The 18,138-nt window shown below is 47.2% G+C and overlaps 2 non-coding genes across 2 annotated transcripts; both read left to right on the top strand.

Moving 5' to 3' along the window:
* The first annotated feature begins 16,809 nt into the window (after positions 1-16,809).
* Positions 16,810-16,882, top strand: TRNAI-GAU (transfer RNA isoleucine (anticodon GAU)). Its single transcript has one exon. It is a non-coding gene; the product is annotated as a tRNA-Ile (tRNA).
* Positions 16,883-17,397: 515 nt separating this feature from the next.
* On the top strand, positions 17,398-17,470 carry TRNAI-GAU (transfer RNA isoleucine (anticodon GAU)). The gene has a single exon. It is a non-coding gene; the product is annotated as a tRNA-Ile (tRNA).
* Positions 17,471-18,138: the final 668 nt, after the last annotated feature.

Here is an 18,138-nt window from a genome sequence, read left to right as displayed (position 1 = left end):
TTGGCTTCCGTGGCGGAATGGTTAGCGCGTTCAGCTGTTAACCGAAAGGTTGGTGGTTCGGGCCCATCCGGTAGCGGAGTTGTGAGGTCTAAGATGTGACGTAAAAAGTCAAAGTTTTTCCACAATACCTGACGACCATTTAATTTTTGGGCTTCCGTGGCGCAATGGTTAGCTTGTTCGGCTGTTATCCGATAGGTTGGCGGCTCAAGCCCAACCGGGAACGTTGGTGTTCAGTTTTATAAGAAACGTAAAAAGTCATAAGTTTTTCCACAATACATAACAACCATTTAACTTTTGGGCTTCCGTGGCGCAATGGTTAGCGCGTTCATCTGTTAACCGAAAGGTTGGTGGTTCAAGCCCACCCGGGAGCGGTGTTGTGAGGTCTCAGATGTAACGTAGAAAAGTCCGAGTTTTTCCACAATACCTGACGAACTTTTAATTTTTGGGCTTCCGTGGCGCAATGGTTAGCGCGTTCAGCTGTTAACCGAAAGGTTGGTGGTTCCAGCCCACCCGGGAGACGTGTTGTGGGGTCTCAGATGTAGCGTAAAAAGTCATAAGTTTTCCACAATACCTAACAACCATTTCATTTTTGGGCTTCCATGGTGCAATGGTTAGCGCGTTCAGCTGTTATTCAGAAGGTTGGTGGTTCGAGCCCACCCGGGAGCGGTGTTGTGAGGTGTCAGATAAAACATAAAAAGCCAAAGTTTTTACACAATACCTGACGACCATTAAATTTTCGGGCTTCTGTGGTGCATTTTTTAGCGCGTTCGGCTGTTATTCGAAAGGTTGGTGGTTCAAGCCCACCCGGGAGCGGTGTTTTGAAATCTCAGATGTAACGTAAAAAGTCAGAGTTTTTCCACAATACCTGACGACCATTTAATTTTTGGGCTTCCGTGGCGCAATGGTTAGCTTGTTCGGCTGTTATCCGATAGGTTGGCGGCTCAAGCCCAACCGGGAACGTTGGTGTTAAGTTTTATAAGAAACGTAAAAAGTCAAAGTTTCAAAGTTTATTTGGTATTTCCATGATACCTGACGACCATTTAATTTTTGGGCTTCCGTGGCGCAATGGTTAGCTTGTTCGGCTGTTATCCGATAGGTTGGCGGCTCAAGCCCAACCGGGAACGTTGGTGTTAAGTTTTATAAGAAACGTAAAAGTCATAAGTTTTTCCACAATACATAACAACCATTTAATTTTTGGGCTTCCGTGGCGCAATGGTTAGCGCGTTCATCTGTTAACCGAAAGGTCAGTGGTTCAAGCCCACCCGGGAGCGGTGTTGTGAGGTCTCAGATGTAACGTAGAAAAGTCCGAGTTTTTCCACAATACCTGACGAACTTTTAATTTTTGGGCTTCCGTGGCGCAATGGTTAGCGCGTTCAGCTGTTAACCGAAAGGTTGGTGGTTCCAGCCCACCCGGGAGAGGTGTTGTGGGGTCTCAGATGTAGCGTAAAAAGTCATAAGTTTTCCACAATACCTAACAACCATTTAATTTTTGGGCTTCCGTGGTGCAATGGTTAGCGCGTTCAGCTGTTATTCAAAAGGTTGGTGGTTCGAGCCCACCCGGGAGCGGTGTTGTGAGGTGTCAGATGTAACATAAAAAGCCTAAGTTTTTACACAATACCTGACGACCATTAAATTTTCGGGCTTCTGTGGTGCATTTTTAGCGCGTTCGGCTGTTATTCGAAAGGTTGGTGGTTTAAGCCCACCCGGGAGCGGTGTTGTGAAATCTCAGATGTAACGTAAAAAGTCAGAGTTTTTCCACAATACCTGACGAACATTTAATTTTTGGCTTCCGTGGCGGAATGGTTAGCGCGTTCAGCTGTTAACCGAAAGGTTGGTGGTTCGGGCCCATCCGGGAGCGGAGTTGTGAGGTCTAAGATGTGACGTAAAAAGTCAAAGTTTTTCCACAATACCTGACGACCATTTAATTTTTGGGCTTCCGTGGCGCAATGGTTAGCTTGTTCGGCTGTTATCCGATAGGTTGGCGGCTCAAGCCCAACCGGGAACGTTGGTGTTAAGTTTTATAAGAAACGTAAAAAGTCATAAGTTTTTCCACAATACATAACAACCATTTAACTTTTGGGCTTCCGTGGCGCAATGGTTAGCGCGTTCATCTGTTAACCGAAAGGTTGGTGGTTCAAGCCCACCCGGGAGCGGTGTTGTGAGGTCTCAGATGTAACGTAGAAAAGTCCGAGTTTTTCCACAATACCTGACGAACTTTTAATTTTTGGGCTTCCGTGGCGCAATGGTTAGCGCGTTCAGCTGTTAACCGAAAAGTTGGTGGTTCCAGCCCACCCGGGAGACGTGTTGTGGGGTCTCAGATGTAGCGTAAAAAGTCATAAGTTTTCCACAATACCTAACAACCATTTCATTTTTGGGCTTCCATGGTGCAATGGTTAGCGCGTTCAGCTGTTATTCAGAAGGTTGGTGGTTCGAGCCCACCCGGGAGCGGTGTTGTGAGGTGTCAGATGAAACATAAAAAGCCAAAGTTTTTACACAATACCTGACGACCATTAAATTTTCGGGCTTCTGTGGTGCATTTTTTAGCGCGTTCGGCTGTTATTCGAAAGGTTGGTGGTTCAAGCCCACCCGGGAGCGGTGTTTTGAAATCTCAGATGTAACGTAAAAAGTCAGAGTTTTTCCACAATACCTGACGAACATTTAATTTTTGGGCTTCCGTGGCGCAATGGTTAGCGCGTTCAGCTGTTAACCGAAAGGTTGGTGGTTCGGGCCCATCCGGGAGCGGTGTTGTGAAGTCTAAGATGTGACGTAAAAAGTCAAAGTTTTTCCACAATACCTGACGACCATTTAATTTTTGGGCTTCCGTGGCGCAATGGTTAGCTTGTTCGGCTGTTATCCGATAGGTTGGCGGCTCAAGCCCAACCAGGAACGTTGGTGTTAAGTTTTATAAGAAACGTAAAAAGTCAAAGTTTTTCCACAATACCTGACGACCATTTAATTTTTGGGCTTCCGTGGCGCAATGGTTAGCGCGTTCAGCTGTTAACCGAAAGGTTGGTGGTTCCAGCCCACCCGGGAGAGGTGTTGTGGGGTCTCAGATGTAGCGTAAAAAGTCATAAGTTTTCCACAATACCTAACAACCATTTAATTTTTGGGCTTCCGTGGTGCAATGGTTAGCGCGTTCAGCTGTTATTCAAAAGGTTGGTGGTTCGAGCCCACCCGGGAGCGGTGTTGTGAGGTGTCAGATGTAACATAAAAAGCCTAAGTTTTTACACAATACCTGACGACCATTAAATTTTCGGGCTTCTGTGGTGCATTTTTAGCGCGTTCGGCTGTTATTCGAAAGGTTGGTGGTTCAAGCCCACCCGGGAGCGGTGTTGTGAAATCTCAGATGTAACGTAAAAAGTCAGAGTTTTTCCACAATACCTGACGAACATTTAATTTTTGGCTTCCGTGGCGGAATGGTTAGCGCGTTCAGCTGTTAACCGAAAGGTTGGTGGTTCGGGCCCATCCGGGAGCGGAGTTGTGAGGTCTAAGATGTGACGTAAAAAGTCAAAGTTTTTCCACAATACCTGACGACCATTTAATTTTTGGGCTTCCGTGGCGCAATGGTTAGCTTGTTCGGCTGTTATCCGATAGGTTGGCGGCTCAAGCCCAACCGGGAACGTTGGTGTTAAGTTTTATAAGAAACGTAAAAAGTCAAAGTTTCAAAGTTTCAAAGTTTATTTGGTATTTCCATGATACCTGACGACCATTTAATTTTTGGGCTTCCGTGGCGCAATGGTTAGCTTGTTCGGCTGTTATCCGATAGGTTGGCGGCTCAAGCCCAACCGGGAACGTTGGTGTTAAGTTTTATAAGAAACGTAAAAGTCATAAGTTTTTCCACAATACATAACAACCATTTAATTTTTGGGCTTCCGTGGCGCAATGGTTAGCGCGTTCATCTGTTAACCGAAAGGTTGGTGGTTCAAGCCCACCCGGGAGCGGTGTTGTGAGGTCTCAGATGTAACGTAGAAAAGTCCGAGTTTTTCCACAATACCTGACGAACTTTTAATTTTTGGGCTTCCGTGGCGCAATGGTTAGCGCGTTCAGCTGTTAACCGAAAGGTTGGTGGTTCCAGCCCACCCGGGAGAGGTGTTGTGGGGTCTCAGATGTAGCGTAAAAAGTCATAAGTTTTCCACAATACCTAACAACCATTTAATTTTTGGGCTTCCGTGGTGCAATGGTTAGCGCGTTCAGCTGTTATTCAAAAGGTTGGTGGTTCGAGCCCACCCGGGAGCGGTGTTGTGAGGTGTCAGATGTAACATAAAAAGCCAAAGTTTTTACACAATACCTGACGACCATTAAATTTTCGGGCTTCTGTGGTGCATTTTTAGCGCGTTCGGCTGTTATTCGAAAGGTTGGTGGTTCAAGCCCACCCGGGAGCGGTGTTGTGAAATCTCAGATGTAACGTAAAAAGTCAGAGTTTTTCCACAATACCTGACGAACATTTAATTTTTTGGCTTCCGTGGCGCAATGGTTAGCGCGTTCAGCTGTTAACCGAAAGGTTGGTGGTTCGGGCCCATCCGGGAGCGGTGTTGTGAGGTCTAAGATGTGACGTAAAAAGTCAAAGTTTTTCCACAATACCTGACGACCATTTAATTTTTGGGCTTTCGTGGCGCAATGGTTAGCTTGTTCGGCTGTTATCCGATAGGTTGGCGGCTCAAGCCCAACCGGGAACGTTGGTGTTAAGTTTTATAAGAAACGTAAAAAGTCATAAGTTTTTCCACAATACATAACAACCATTTAACTTTTGGGCTTCCGTGGCGCAATGGTTAGCGCGTTCATCTGTTAACCGAAAGGTTGGTGGTTCAAGCCCACCCGGGAGCGGTGTTGTGAGGTCTCAGATGTAACGTAGAAAAGTCCGAGTTTTTCCACAATACCTGACGAACTTTTAATTTTTGGGCTTCCGTGGCGCAATGGTTAGCGCGTTCAGCTGTTAACCGAAAGGTTGGTGGTTCCAGCCCACCCGGGAGACGTGTTGTGGGGTCTCAGATGTAGCGTAAAAAGTCATAAGTTTTCCACAATACCTAACAACCATTTAATTTTTGGGCTTCCATGGTGCAATGGTTAGCGCGTTCAGCTGTTATTCAGAAGGTTGGTGGTTCGAGCCCACCCGGGAGCGGTGTTGTGAGGTGTCAGATGAAACATAAAAAGCCAAAGTTTTTACACAATACCTGACGACCATTAAATTTTCGGGCTTCTGTGGTGCATTTTTTAGCGCGTTCGGCTGTTATTCGAAAGGTTGGTGGTTCAAGCCCACCCGGGAGCGGTGTTGTGAGATCTCAAAAGTAACGTAAAAAGCCAAAGTTTTTCCACAATACCAGACAACCATTGAATTTCTGAGCTTCCGTGGCTCAATGGTTAGCGCGTTCGGCTGTTAACTGAAAGGTTGGTGGTTCGAGCCCGTCCGGGAGCGGTGTTGTGAGGTCTCAGATGTGACGTAAAAAGTCAAAGTTTTTCCACAATACCTGACGACCATTTAATTTTTGGGCTTCCGTGGCGCAATGGTTAGCTTGTTCGGCTGTTATCCGATAGGTTGGCGGCTCAAGCCCAACCGGGAACGTTGGTGTTAAGTTTTATAAGAAACGTAAAAAGTCAAAGTTTTTCCACAATACCTGACGACCATTTAATTTTTGGGCTTCCGTGGCGCAATGGTTAGCGCGTTCAGCTGTTAACCGAAAGGTTGGTGGTTCAAGCCCACCCGGGAGCGGTGTTGTGAAGTCTCAGATGTAACGTAAAAAGTCAGAGTTTTTCCACAATACCTGACGAACATTTAATCTTTGGGCTTCCGTGGCGCAATGGTTAGCGCGTTCAGCTGTTAACCGAAAGGTTGGTGGTTCGAGCCCACCCGGGAGCGGTGTTGTGAGGTCTCAGATGTAACATAAAAAGCCAAAGTTTTTACACAATACCTGACGACCATTAAATTTTCGGGCTTCTGTGGTGCATTTTTTAGCGCGTTCGGCTGTTATTCGAAAGGTTGGTGGTTCGAGCCCACCCGGGAGAGGATTTGTGAGGTCTCAGATGCAACGTTAAAAGTCACAGTTTTTCCACAATACCTGACGAACATTTAATTTTTGTGCTTCCGTGGCGCAATGGTTAGCGCGTTCAGCTGTTAACCGAAAGGTTGGTGGTTCCAGCCCACCCGGGAGAGGTGTTGTGGGGTCTCAGATGTAGCGTAAAAAGTCATAAGTTTTCCACAATACCTAACAACCATTTAATTTTTGGGCTTCCGTGGTGCAATGGTTAGCTTGTTCGGCGGTTAATCGAAAGGTTGGTGGTTCGAGCCCATCCGGGAGCGGTGTTGTGAGGTCCCAGATGTGACGTAAAAATTCAAAGTTTTCCCACAATACCTGACGAACATTTATTTTTTGGGCTTCCGTGGCGCAATGGTTAGCAAATTCGGCTGTTAACCGAAAGGGTGGTGGTTCGAGCCCATCCGGGAGCGGTGTTGTGAGGTCTCATTTTTGACGGATAAAGTCAAAGTTTTTCCACAATACCTGACGACCATTTAATTTTTGGGCTTCCGTGGCGCAATGGTTAGCTTGTTCGGCTGTTATCCGATAGGTTGGCGGCTCAAGCCCAACCGGGAACGTTGGTGTTAAGTTTTATAAGAAACGTAAAAAGTCAAAGTTTCAAAGTTTCAAAGTTTATTTGGTATTTCCATGATACCTGACGACCATTTAATTTTTGGGCTTCCGTGACGCAATGGTTAGCTTGTTCGGCTGTTATCCGATAGGTTGGCGGCTCAAGCCCAACCGGGAACGTTGGTGTTAAGTTTTATTAGAAACGTAAAAGTCATAAGTTTTTCCACAATACATAACAACCATTTAATTTTTGGGCTTCCGTGGCGCAATGGTTAGCGCGTTCATCTGTTAACCGAAAGGTTGGTGGTTCAAGCCCACCCGGGAGCGGTGTTGTGAGGTCTCAGATGTAACGTAGAAAAGTCCGAGTTTTTCCACAATACCTGACGAACTTTTAATTTTTGGGCTTCCGTGGCGCCTTGGTTAGCGCGTTCAGCTGTTAACCGAAAGGTTGGTGGTTCCAGCCCACCCGGGAGAGGTGTTGTGGGGTCTCAGATGTAGCGTAAAAAGTCATACGTTTTCCACAATACCTAACAACCATTTAATTTTTGGGCTTCCGTGGTGCAATGGTTAGCGCGTTCAGCTGTTATTCAAAAGGTTGGTGGTTCGAGCCCACCCGGGAGCGGTGTTGTGAGGTGTCAGATGTAACATAAAAAGCCAAAGTTTTTACACAATACCTGACGACCATTAAATTTTCGGGCTTCTGTGGTGCATTTTTAGCGCGTTCGGCTGTTATTCGAAAGGTTGGTGGTTCAAGCCCACCCGGGAGCGGTGTTGTGAAATCTCAGATGTAACGTAAAAAGTCAGAGTTTTTCCACAATACCTGACGAACATTTAATTTTTGGGCTTCCGTGGCGCAATGGTTAGCGCGTTCAGCTGTTAACCGAAAGGTTGGTGGTTCGGGCCCATCCGGGAGCGGTGTTGTGAGGTCTAAGACGTGACGTAAAAAGTCAAAGTTATTCCACAATACCTGACGACCATTTAATTTTTGAGCTTCCGTGGTGCAATGGTTAGCGCGTTCAGCTGTTATTCAAAAGGTTGGTGGTTCGAGCCCACCCGGGAGCGGTGTTGTGAGGTCTCAGGTGTAACATAAAAAGCCAAAGTTTTTACACAATACCTGACGACCATTAAACTTTCGGGCTTCTGTGGTGCATTTTTTAGCGCGTTCGGCTGTTATTCGAAAGGTTGGTGGTTCGAGCCCACTCGGGAGAGGATTTGTGAGGTCTCAGATGCAACGTAAAAAGTCACAGTTTTTCCACAATACCTGACGAACATTTAATTTTTGTGCTTCCGTGGCGCAATGGTTAGCGCGTTCAGCTGTTAACCGAAAGGTTGGTGGTTCCAGCCCACCTGGGAGAGGTGTTGTGGGGTCTCAGATGTAGCGTAAAAAGTCATAAGTTTTCCACAATACTGTTAAGATATAAATATTGACGATAACATTCTTACTTCTTGATACTACAATATTACTTATGATAATAGAATCGATGTATAAACACGTGTCTAAATAAAGAAACGACGCTCGCGGTGCGCTGCTTGGAATTTCCCCAAGAGGGAAACGCTTTGGACCATGTGCCGGGGTCACTCGGGAGCACGCTCAAAGGCTGGAGAGACCCCTCTCCGACCTATTGAGGCTCCCGGCTCACCTTAGTGCTCATAAGGCTATATAAGCCGACCCCGGTCCATTCAAAAGGGGCTTTTTGAGTGGGACTCTCTCGAGATAAGTCAGAGTGAAATCTTGGAGATAGGGCATCTAGTCTGGCCCAAGATAGTAACCAAAGACCGAATATCGAGAGAGCGCAAGCAGACCGCCACGAGAGCCGCGTAAAACCGAGATCCCTCGTTGCCTCCCTTTTTTACTTAACACGTGGTGGAGGCGCGGGGTAGAAGTAACAATCGCGCCGGTAGAAAACTTCGACCGATCCGGGACTAGAAAATAACCTCTCCGTAAAAATACTCGCCACGTGGTCGCCCCAGATAACAGGACCGCAAGAAACAAGATTAGGCCTAACCCTCGCGACCGATGAATTACGTGCTAATCCCGATCGACGTTCCGAAAAGACTAACTGTACCACCCCAGGATAGCTGCATCGCCGATCCTCGACTCGAACGATTTAACCGGGACCTCGTAACCGTAATAGACAAAGACGAAAAGAAGAAACAGAAACGCCGGGACCGACGACAGAAACGAAAATCCTTCACCCCGAAATTAACCGAAGCCGCCGGCAGTCAAAACCCTAAGGCCGCAGAACACGCAAACCGCCTCACCCGTAAACATCGGAAACTCAGCCGAAAATATTCCCAGACCGCGTCGCGCCTTGAAAACGAACTAAAAAACTCAAAACTAGACAAAGACCAAACCACGCTATCCGCGAAATTAACCGCGACCAGAAAGTTAATTACGGCCGAAGAAAAACAAATCCGCTATTTTTCCCACGTCGAACAAAGTATATTTATCGAAATCGATTCCGAAGAACAACCTCTTCCCGTGGCTACCGTTAACCAAGAAATTCAGGACGGGTTCGCAAGAATATTTAATTTATTTCAATAAGTATCGACCTGGACCAATCAGAAGATTCGAAGCCCATTACCCGGAGCCGAGGCACCACAGTCGATCCACCCAATCTCGACGAAAAACTACTTAAACAGATTCAAAAACAGAAAACCCGGACCAAAATGGCGACTCAGGAACTACAAACCGCGCTAACCCAGCTTAACTCCACAATCAAGAAAAGCGGGGGAAATTTCGGCCCCCCGGTATTCCGCGGAACCCATGACGAAGACGTCACTGAATGGCTAACGTGGTTCGATCACACGTGCCAGATAAACGGATGGGATGATGACAAAAAATGTGACCTACTTTGTGTAACCCTAGAGGGGGACGCAAAAAAATGGTTCGGAGCACAGATAGCCAGTTTGAATGGCGCCGGCCGAACTTGGGATGAGTGGAAAACGTCCCTGACCGCCACCTTTAGAAACCAAAGCTTCCATGAACTCTCAAACCTTCGCCTACTTCAACGAATACAGTTACCCACCGAATCATATGAACAATACTTTTATGACGTCATACAGTTGTGTTCCCGAGTTAACCCTAAAATGGGAGATGATGAGAAAGTACGGTACCTCCTCCGAGGACTACAACCCGCCCTTATTGAAAAAATGGTAGTAATGAACCCGACGTCCCCCTCCGAATTCCTCGAGAATTTGCAACGCCTCAGCCGCGCCGCGTTGATGACCCTCCGCCCCGATTATCAGTTCGGAATGTTCGGCCAAGCCAGTGGAACCACACTACCGTCCGTCGCCTTACCCCTACCGACTTACCTGACCAACGCGGTTGTAGGTAACCCTCTAACGCAACAAGGAAACCCCGCCTATGGACATTCGGGCGCCCCGCCTTACAGCCTCATGCAGACCGAAGCATTCGTGAAACCCTCTGATAATGGGGAACTCACCCAAGCTTTAAAAATGATGTCCGAAACGCTCGCCAGAATTGAAACTAACCTACAGCCGACTCGACGACCCTTTCCACCCAATACTAGCCGCACGGAAACCGGAGCCCCGATCTGCTATGGGTGTCAACGACCGGGACACATTCAGCGGCATTGCCGAAGCCGAGAACAAGATCGCTCCCGCTATGCGAACCAAAATCAACCAAGATCTCAAAGTTCGGAACGAGAAAGAGGGAGACAAACCGATTACTACCGACTTCAAAGCCCCGGATTCCCTGGTGGGAGACAAAACGATTACTACCGACCTCAAAGCCCCGGATTCCCTGGTGGGAGACAAAACGACTACTACCGACCTCAAAGCCCCGGCTTCCCTAGACCAACCAGCCCTGCCGGCCCTTCAAACTACCAACAAAACCAACGCGGACCGTCACCTTCAAACAACCTCTCCCATTCGGGAAACCCTTTTGGGAGGGCTTAAGAGGTCAGCCCGAAGAAACAAGAGGACCCCGATGCTACGCAACCTACTCCACCGCCAACAACCTAATACACCTACCCGCTCATATCAATAACCTCAAGACCTTACTAACTATAGATACGGGGTCCACGGTAAACGTCATCTCCAAAACACTGGCTTCCCGTCTCAACTGCCAAATCCTCCCGGAACCCCGGACGGCCGTCTCGGTAATTAACGGGGGATTAGCCTACGCCGAAGGAAATACGACCTTACCTGTATCTATAGACCGACAAACTTACCCGATAAACGCGCTCGTAATAGACGGCTTCCCCTTTGATATTCTCTGTGGTATCCCATTCTGCATACAAACTCGCATGGTCCTGGACTTCCACGAACTAAAGCTAAGGCTAGGGACCGAGGAATACTCAATGAAACTCAACGACCCCACTGATACCAACGCCAGGGGAATTCGGAATGTCTACTGCGCGCGAGAAGTTTCTATACCCGCCCGAACGGAAGTTTTCACCCAAATTAACCTCGATCGGAACGGGAGTAATTACGTAGAAGCCCTTCCGGTTCTGAAGAAGGACATTGTTATCGCGCGCTGTCTCACAAACATTGAAAACAATACGGGGTGGCTTCGGGTGGCGAACCCCACAGCGCGAACCATAACGATCCAAAAAGGGACGAAAATAGGACACTCGCTACCCATCCACGACCTACAGCTCGCAACCTACGCCCCATCCAGCCATATACCGGCCCACCTCGATACCATTAAAATCCGTGAAAACATTACTGAGGATGAACAGAAAAAAGTCCACGAACTGTTAAAGGAATATGCTTGCATATTCGCCGCGTCCCCTTGGGATTTAGGCCGCGTATCCAGCGTCACACACCAAATAAACACAGGAGATAATCCACCAATTCATCAAAACCCATATCGAAAATCTGCCTTCGAAAGAGATATCATACGTAGCCAAGTACAGGAAATGCTCAATCAAGGGGTAATTCGGGAATCAGAATCACCATGGTCGTCACCCATAGTACTTATCCGAAAAAAGGACCAAGGCTGGAGATTTTGCGTCGATTTCAGAAAAATTAACAACATCACCAAAAAAGACGTACACCCGCTACCGCGCGTAGAAGATATCCTCGACTCCTTACGGGGATCCAAATACTTCTCGTCCCTCGATCTCGCCGCCGGCTATTGGCAAGTTGAACTAGAAGAAAAGGATAGGGAGAAAACCGCGTTTTCTTGCGCCGAGGGTTTATTCGAATTCAATGTGTTACCGTTCGGGTTGTGTAACTCCCCGGCAACATTCCAGAGAATGATTAACAAAGTTCTAGCCAGCGTCCTCTGGAAAACCTGCTTAGCCTACTTGGACGACATCATAATTTTCTCCAAAACTATGAACGAACATCTAGACCATCTACGAACCATTTTCCAGCTGTTAAAAGAGGCGAACATAAAACTAAAGCCCAGCAAATGCTTCCTTGCCCAACAGTCGATCCTGTACCTTGGGCACATTGTGAATGGCGAATCCGTTCAACCGGACCCCGAAAAAATCAAAGCAGTACGGGGTTTCCGGATACCCGAATGCAAAAGAGACGTACAGAGCTTCCTCGGTCTCTGCAATTATTACAGAAAATTTATGAAAGACTTCTCCAAAATAAGCAGACCACTCACAGAGTTGACCAGAAAACATTCGGAATTCTCCTGGAATGAAGAGTGCCAGAACGCCTTTGAAACCCTAAAAACCACTCTAACGACCGCACCCGTACTACATCATTTCAACCCCGAGCTACCCACTGAGATACACAGCGACGCGTGTGACTACGGAATCGGAGCTGTTCTCGTACAAAGAGTTGACAATGAAGAACACCCAATCGCTTACGTTAGCCGCCATCTAAACAAACACGAACGCAACTACTCCATCCCCGAGAAAGAATGTCTCGCCGTGGTATACGCGTGCCAACAATTCCGGCCATACATCTTCGGCGCTCCCATTAAAATACTAACGGATCACGTAAGCCTGACCTGGCTACTCACGGCCAAGCACACGAACGGCAGACTACTCCGATGGTCTCTCTTACTTCAGGAATTCAGTCCCCACATAACTTACAAACCCGGAAGAAAAAACCAAGACGCAGACGCCTTATCAAGAAATATAGCCGCAGAGGAAAGTAACGATAATGAATGGGAAATATTCGATACGGAACCTGGATTTAATCACTGTTTTGCAACAGTAGTAGACGGAAGCGACGAAACTCAACCGCTCCCCCTATTGGAACAAATTGATATTCAGAAGCTACAGAGGGAGGACCCCTTTTGTCGCCAATTAATAGAATACCTGGAAGGATCGAGAATGGGTGATAGAAAAATGAAGAGAATGGCCAGGGCTTTCCAATTAAAAGAAGATAAGCTCTACCGGAGAGCTAAAGGCATTGAAGAGTTTCACCTGGCGCTCGTCATTCCGAAGGGCCTACGCCGAGAAGTCCTATACGCTTGCCACGATGATATAACGGCAGGGCATTTGGGCTTAAAGCGAACCTGGGAAAAAGTACGAAAAAGATTCTTCTGGCCAAAGATGTTATCAGCGGTATCAAACTACGTGTTATCTTGTCCAGACTGTCAAACCCGAAAGAATCCGCCGGAAAAAATGAATGGAAAACTTAACCCTCTTCCGCCTGCCACCTCGCCCTTCGAAAGGATCGGGATTGACTATTTGGGACCGTTCCGAACATCCGACGAGGGTAATCGGTACGTTCTGGTCATGACGGATTATCACTCTAAGTGGGTTGAGTGTGTAGCCACCAAAGAAGCATCCGCCAAAGCTGCCGCCAAAGGATTCGTGGAACAAATCGTCCTACGCCATGGGGCCCCACGACAAGTCATAAGCGACCGAGGCAGTCACTTTTTAGCGCAACTAATGGAAGAAACGTTACAGCTCGTATCAAGCCACCATGCCAGAACTACCGCTTATCATCCCCAGACGAACGGGTTGTGCGAGCGCTTTAACCGAACCCTAGCCGAGATGATGAGCCAATACGTCTCCACCGACCAAAAAAACTGGGATTCCACCTTGCCCTACGTAACCTTTGCCTATAATACCTCAAAACACGAGACCACAAACTGCTCGCCGTTTGCGCTGCTCTATGCCCGAGAAGCCGTACTCCCGATAGACGTCGTCCTCGGTACTAACATCGAGGAAAGCCAAAATCTAAAAAAGAACTTGGACCTGATCCGCGAAATCGTGACCCAGAGAGAACTTGAAGCCCAGGCCCGAAATAAAGAGCGATACGATGAACAACGGGGCAACCGACGCTACCAACAAGGCGACTTCGTCTACGTCAAGACGCCGACCAGGCGTGTTGGGAGATCAGAAAAACTCCTGCACCAGTATCACGGACCTTTCCAGGTTCTACGGGAAACCTCGTCCGTCAACTATGAAATAGCAAACCGAAGGGGGAAAAAAGATACCATCCACGTATCCCGGATGAAGCCTTATACTCCCCGAACCGACTGTGACCAGACCACCGATGACGAGACGGAAAACGAAAGCGAAGACGACCAACCCGGAAGTGAAGCCAGGCCAGTAACCAACGTAGAACCCCCAACCACGGAGGCTGCTAACCCAGAAACTTCAAAGAAAAAAGAGGTTAGCTTCTCAGACGTGGTGCAGATACGCGAGATACGTGAACTCAGGAACGAACCCGAAACCGCCATGCCCCCCAGTACACCCTTACGACGCAGTGCGAGGATGCGACAACCGGTACACCGCTACGAAGCCGGGGCACCTTAAACCTGCCGCCTACAACAAATAACTAAATCGGACTAATTAACACGGGCGAAAATTTTAAAAAACTAATTGAACATTTTAAAAACTAATTGAACATTTTAAAAAACTAATTGAACATTTTAAAAAACTAATTGAACATTTTAAAAAACTAATTGAACATTTTAAAAACTAATTGAACATTTTAAAAACTAATTGAACATTTTAAAAACTAGTTGAACATTTTTAAGCGGAAAGTTGACTGATCATTAGATAAAAGCGGGGCGCTTTTCATAAACGCGAGGGAAGTGTTAAGATATAAATATTGACGATAACATTCTTACTTCTTGATACTACAATATTACTTATGATAATAGAATCGATGTATAAACACGTGTCTAAATAAAGAAACGACGCTCGCGGTGCGCTGCTTGGAATTTCCCCAAGAGGGAAACGCTTTGGACCATGTGCCGGGGTCACTCGGGAGCACGCTCAAAGGCTGGAGAGACCCCTCTCCGACCTATTGAGGCTCCCGGCTCACCTTAGTGCTCATAAGGCTATATAAGCCGACCCCGGTCCATTCAAAAGGGGCTTTTTGAGTGGGACTCTCTCGAGATAAGTCAGAGTGAAATCTTGGAGATAGGGCATCTAGTCTGGCCCAAGATAGTAACCAAAGACCGAATATCGAGAGAGCGCAAGCAGACCGCCACGAGAGCCGCGTAAAACCGAGATCCCTCGTTGCCTCCCTTTTTTACTTAACAATACCTAACAACCATTTAATTTTTGGGCTTCCGTGGTGCAATGGTTAGCTTGTTCGGCGGTTAATCGAAAGGTTGGTGGTTCGAGCCCATCCGGGAGCGGTGTTGTGAGGTCCCAGATGTGACGTAAAAATTCAAAGTTTTCCCACAATACCTGACGAACATTTATTTTTTGGGCTTCCGTGGCGCAATGGTTAGCAAATTCGGCTGTTAACCGAAAGGGTGGTGGTTCGAGCCCATCCGGGAGCGGTGTTGTGAGGTCTCAGATGTAATGTAAAAATCAGTGTTTTTCCACAATACCTGACGACCATTTAATTTCAGAGCTTCCGTGGCTCAATCAATAGCGCGTTCGGCTTTTAACCGATAGTTTGGTTTTTTCGAGCCCACCCGGGAACGGTGTTGTGAGATCTCAGATGAAACGTAAAAAGTCATAGGTTTTCCACTATACCTGACAATCATTTAATTTCTGAGCTTCCGTGGCTCAATGGTTAGCGCGGTCGGCTGTTAACCGAAAGGTTGGTGGTTCGAGCCCACCCGGGAGCGGTGTTGTGAGATCTCAAATGTAACGTAAAAAGCCAAAGTTTTTCCACAATACCTGACGACCATTTAATTTCAGAGCTTCCTTGGCTCAATCAATACCGCGTTCGGCTTTTAACCGATAGTTTGGTGGTTCGAGCCCATCCGGGAGCGGTGTTGTGACGTCTCAGATTTAACGTATAAAGTCAAAGTTTTTCCACAATACCTGACGACCATAAAATTTCAGAGCTTCCGTGGCTCAATCAATACCGCGTTCGGCTTTTAAACCGATAATTTGGTGGTTCGAGCCCATCCGGGAGCGTTATTGTGAGGTCACAGATGTAACGTAAAAAGTCAGAGTTTTTCAACAATACCTGACGACCATTTAATTTTTGGCCTTCCGTGGTGCAATGGTAGCGCGTTCATCTGTTAACCGAAAGGTTGGTGGTTCCATTCCACCCGGGAGAGGTGTTGTGGGGTGGGGTCTAAGATGTAGCGTAAAAAGTCATAAGTTTTCCACAATACCTGACGACCATTTAATTTTTGGGCTTCCGTGTGCAATGGTTAGTGCGTTCAGCTGTTATTCAAAAGGTTGGTGGTTCAAGCCCACCCGGGAGCGGTGTTGTGAGGTCTCAGATGTAACGTAAAAAGTCAGAGTTTTTCTACAATACCTGACGAACATTTAATTTTCGGGCTTCTGTGGCGCAATGGTTATCGCGTTCAGCTGTTAACCGAAAGGTTGGTGGTTCCAGCCCGCCCGGGAGAGGTGTTGTGGGGTCCAAGATGTAACGTAAAAAGCCAAAGTTTTTACACAATACCTGACGACCATTAAATTTTCGGGCTTCTGTGGTGCATTTTTTAGCGCGTTCGGCTGTTATTCGAAAGGTTGGTGGTTCGAGCCCACCCGGGAGAGGATTTGTGAGGTCTCAGATGCAACGTAAAAAGTCACAGTTTTTCCACAATACCTGACGAACATTTAATTTTTGGGCTTCCGTGGCGCAATGGTTAGCTTGTTCGGCTGTTAATCGAAAGGTTGGTGGTTCGTGCCCATTCGGGAGCGGTGTTGTGAGGTCCCAGATGTGACGTAAAAATTCAAAGTTTTCCCACAATACCTGACGAACATTTATTTTTTGGGCTTCCGTGGCGCAATGGTTAGCGCATTCGGCTGTTAACCGAAAGGGTGGTGGTTCGAGCTCATCCGGGAGCGGTGTTGTGAGGTCTCAGATGTAGCATAAAAAGTCATAAGTTTTCCACAATACCTGACAACCATTTAATTTCTGTGCTTCCGTGGCTCGATTGTTAGCGCGTTCGGCTGATAACCGAAAGGTTGGTGGTTCGAGCCCACCCGGGAGCGGTATTGTGAGATCTCAAATGTAACGTAAAAAGCCCAAATTTTTCCACAATACCTGACGACCATTTAATTTTTGGGCTTCCGTGGCGCAAGGGTTAGCCTGTTCGGCTGTTATCCGATAGGTTGGTGGTTCGAGCCCACCCGGGAGAGGATTTGTGAGGTCTCAGATGCAACGTAAAAAGTCACAGTTTTTCCACAATACCTGACGAACATTTAATTTTTGGGCTTCCATGGCGCAATGGTTAGCTTGTTCGGCTGTTAATCGAAAGGTTGGTGGTTCGTGCCCATTCGGGAGCGGTGTTGTGAGGTCCCAGATGTGACGTAAAAATTCAAAGTTTTCCCACAATACCTGACGAACATTTATTTTTTGGGCTTCCGTGGCGCAATGGTTAGCGCATTCGGCTGTTAACCGAAAGGGTGGTGGTTCGAGCTCATCCGGGAGCGGTGTTGTGGGGTCTCAGATGTAGCATAAAAAGTCATAAGTTTTCCACAATACCTGACAACCATTTAATTTCTGTGCTTCCGTGGCTCGATTGTTAGCGCGTTCGGCTGATAACCGAAAGGTTGGTGGTTCGAGCCCACCCGGGAGCGGTATTGTGAGATCTCAAATGTAACGTAAAAAGCCCAAATTTTTCCACAGTACCTGACGACCATTTAATTTTTGGGCTTCCGTGGCGCAATGGTTAGCGCGTTCGGCTGTTAACCGAAAGGTTGGTGGTTCGAGCTCACCCGGGAGCGGTGTTGTGAGATCTCAGATGTAACGTAGAAACCCAAAGTTTTTCCAATATACATGACAACCATTTAATTTCTGAGCTTCCGTGGCTGGATGGTTAGCGCGTTCGGCTGTTAACCGAAAGGTTGGTGGTTCGATGCTTCTTCTGAGACCTCACAACACCGCTCCCGGATGGGCTCGAACCACCAACCTTTCGGTTAGCGGCCAAACGCGCTAACCATCGAGGCACAGAAGCCAAAAAAATAAATGTTCGTCAGGTATTGTGGAAAAACTCTGACTTTTCACGTTACATCTGAGACCTCACAATACCGCTCCCGGATGGGCTTGAACCACCAAACTATCGGTTAAAAGCCGAACGCCAATTTCATTGAGCCACGGAAGCTCTGAAATTAAATGGTCGTCAGGTATTGTGGAAAATCTTTGGCTTTTAACGTTACATTTGAGATGTCACAACACCGCTCCCGGGTGCGCTTGAATCACCAACCTTTCGGTTAACAGATGAACGCGATAACCATTGCGCAACGGA

This window comes from Phalangium opilio, unplaced genomic scaffold (assembly GCF_054372755.1).
Source record: "Phalangium opilio isolate 3A_F unplaced genomic scaffold, DU_Popi_V2 ptg000101l_1, whole genome shotgun sequence".
Taxonomy (NCBI): Eukaryota; Metazoa; Arthropoda; class Arachnida; order Opiliones; family Phalangiidae; genus Phalangium; species Phalangium opilio.
This window is presented reverse-complemented; position numbering and strand designations above follow the sequence as displayed.